Source organism: Saimiri boliviensis, chromosome 6 (assembly GCF_048565385.1).
Source record: "Saimiri boliviensis isolate mSaiBol1 chromosome 6, mSaiBol1.pri, whole genome shotgun sequence".
Taxonomy (NCBI): Eukaryota; Metazoa; Chordata; class Mammalia; order Primates; family Cebidae; genus Saimiri; species Saimiri boliviensis.
In genome coordinates, this window is record NC_133454.1 from 58,015,827 (window position 1) to 58,019,421 (window position 3,595).

Here is a 3,595-nt window from a genome sequence, read left to right on the forward strand (position 1 = left end):
GCCAACAATAACGAAACCTCACCTATATTTTTTAAAAATTACTAAAATTAGCCCGGCATGGTGGCACACACCTTAATCCCAGCTATTCAGGAGGCATAAGAATTGCTTGACCCTGAAATGTAGAGGTTGCAGTGAGTCAAGATCACACCATTGCACTCCAGCCTGGGTGATGGAGTGAGACCCTGTCAAAAAAAAAAAAAAAAAAAAAAAAAAAAAAAAGGAGGAAGGAGAGATGAAAAGAGGGACTGCGAACTGAGAAGAATGTAGTTGCTTGAAACAGTCACTGGCTGATTCCTCAATAAATCAAAAAAATTAGCTGTGCAGTAATCTTGTTTTCCCCATTATATGATTATCCTGGTAGGAGTTAAGCCTGCGTATTCCATATTTATTTTAAAATCTTCCATTATAACTGGCATGTTGTCCCTGGATCAGTATATATTTGTGCTTCACTGATTCTTTCCTTATAAACCTGTGAATATATTTTTTTGTCTTTGCTCTCCTAACTTTTAAGTAAGATCTAAGATCTCCTAACTTTTAAGTAAGATCTACTTAAAAACCAAACTTTTAAGCAAGATCTAAGATTGAATGAGGTCAGTTACATATCTTCTATTGTCACAGATGGGAGAATCCTCTGGACTTCTCTGGTTGGTTCAGAACTCTGGTTAAAAAAAGAAGAGGAAGAAACATAAAGATAGAGAGAGAAAAGACAGGGGAACCGGGGATATTATTTATTGAGAGACCCAAGTACCCAACAATAGAATTCACAGGAATCGTGTAAAATTGGCATCTTGATGCTTTACTACATGGTATCTACACCTGTGACAATATAATCAAAGTATTGCCCACAACAGACCTATTTACACAATCACCATCTGTCATCTTTTTTACAAGGATAATGAGGGAAATCTTGTCTATAGTTCAATAGACAAATAAAAATCATCATGGACAAGTATTGATTTGGTTTTACCAATACACTCATTCATTTCTTCTGGTCATGGCAATTCACAGGGGTGGATACCTAAGTCACAATATCTCATCTCTTTGTTCAAAGATAGAATCTAGGACTAAACGGGCCAACCAGAATTCCCTGGAATTGTTTTCTCAGAGAGAGAAAAATAATTTCCTTTTCTTTCTACACAGTGGTAAGGCTGTGAACCGAGAACTACAGGCTGCCATGCACCATCCATATGAGGAAGTCTGCCTACAATGGGATAGAATTAGCCAACTGTCAAGAAAATCAGACCAGGGATGGAAGAGGTGTATCAACAGTGTTGCAGCTTTCTTTCAATTGTCTTCTGCTGCATTCTGTTTCTCCTGATTTTGTCAACAGAGGCCCCTTTTTGTTTAAGCTGGGTGAAGTTGTCCTGTTACTTGCACTCAAAAGAATCTTAATTAATACAAATCATAATCAAAGAGAAAATCCCAAATATTAAAGCTGCATAAATGGTACTGAAAAGCAAATTCTACCATGGAGGCAAGCTTGTAAACAGGAAATGAATCCGGGAGTCAGGAGCCAGGGAGATAAGGAAAAGGTCAAGGATCAGTGTGCAAGTCATGCTGTGTTGGTTCTTAAGATACTGTCTTTTAGCTTCAAGCCTATCCTTCTAGGGAACACACTGACACGAAGAGAAGGACTAGGTCTTGGAAGCATTCATCATCTGCTGACTAAAGAGCCCTTGAGCCCTGAATAACCAGCAGAGATACCCAGGTACTATGCCATGGGCCTTGGGTGAGACTCTAAGACTAGTTGGCTTCAGGTGCGACCCAGCACATTCCAAGCTGTGGTGGCTATGGTGAGAGACTCCTTCTGCTTGGGAAAAGCAGAGGCAAAAATAGAAGAGACTTTTTCTTGCCCCTTAGGTACCAACTTGCCCACAGTGGGGTAAAGCACCAAGTGGGCCCTGGCAGTTTCCAAGTCGAGACTTCGGCTACCAGACAGTATTTCTGGACCTTTCCTGGCCAGAAGTAACCCATTGCCCTAAAGGGGAGTCCCAGGCCTCACAGCATTTACCGCAAGCTGACTAAAGAGTCCTTGACTAGCCTGGCCAACATGATGAAACCCCGTCTTTATTAAAAATACAAAAATTAGCCAGGGGTGGTGGTGTACGCCTGTAATCCCAGCTACTCAGGAAGCTGAGGCAGGAGAATTGCTGGAACCTGGAGGGCAGAGGCTGCAGTGAGCCAAGATTGCACCACTGCACTCCAGCCTGGTGCCTGGTGACAGAGCGAGACTCTGTCTCAAAAAAAAAAAAAAAAAAAAAAAAAAGAGTCCTTGGGCTTTAAGTGAACATTGGCAGAGGTCTGGCAGAACTCCCCATGGGCCAGTAGAGGCAGTGGTCACCAGGAGAGGTCCCTCTGCCTGTGGAAAGGGAAGGGAAGAATGGGAAGAACTTTGTCTTGTAGTTGGAGGGCCAGCTTAGCCACAGTAGAATAGAATACTGAGTAGGTTTCCAAGATTTTTAACTCTAATCTCTGGCTCCCAGGCAGCATCTCTAGACCCACCAGGAGCCTGGGGGATCTCAATGCCCTAAAGAGAAACAGATAAACCTAACTAGCTTTCCCCCTTGCTGATTGTTCACTCTAGGGCCTTAAGTGAACATTTGCAGTAGCCAATCATGGTTATAGCTGGCCACCCCACAAGCCACAGTACTGTGCTAGCTTCACTTCTGATTCAGCAGTCCCAGTAGCGGTGGCCACAGGGTACTTGTATCAACACACCCCCAGCTCCAGACAGCACAAAGAGAGAGACACCATTTGTTCAGGAGAAAGAAAGGGAAGAGAACAAGAGTCTCTAGCTGGTAATCCAGAAAATTCTTCCAGATCTTATCCAAGACCACCAAGGTTATACCTCTATGAGTCTACAAGAACTATAGCATTATTTGGCTCAGGACCCAAATCCTTTCAAATGCCTGGAAAGCCTTCTCAAGGAAGATGGGCACAAATAAACCCAAACTGCAAAGACTACAATAAACACCTAACTCTTCAATGCCCAGATCCAGAAGAACATCTGCAAACACCAAGACCATCCAGGAAAACATGACCTCACCAAATGAAATAAGTCACCGGGAACCAATTCTAAAGAAACAGAGATATGTGACCTTTTAGACAGATAATTCAAAACAGCCATTTTGAGGCAACTTAAAGAAATTCATGACAATAAAGAGAAGGAATTCAGATTTCTATCAGATAAATTTAACAGAGATTGAAATAATTTAAAAGAATCAAGCACGCATTCTAGAGTTGAAAACACAAGTAACATACTGAAAAATGCAGCAAAGTCTCTCAGTAGCAGAATTGATCAAGCAGAAGAAAGAATTAGTGAGCTTGAAGACATGCTATTTGAAAATATACAGATGAGACTAAAGAAAAAAGAATAAAATACAATGAAGCATGCCTAAAGGATCTGGATAATAGCCTCAAAAGTGCACATATAAGAATTATTGGCCACACTGGGCACGGTGGCTCAAGCCTGTAATCCCAGCACTTCGGGAGGCTGAGGCGGGTGGATCACGAGGTCAAGAGATCGAGACCATCCTGGTCAACATGGTGAAACCCTGTCTCTACTAAAAATACAAAAAATTAGCTGGGCATGGTG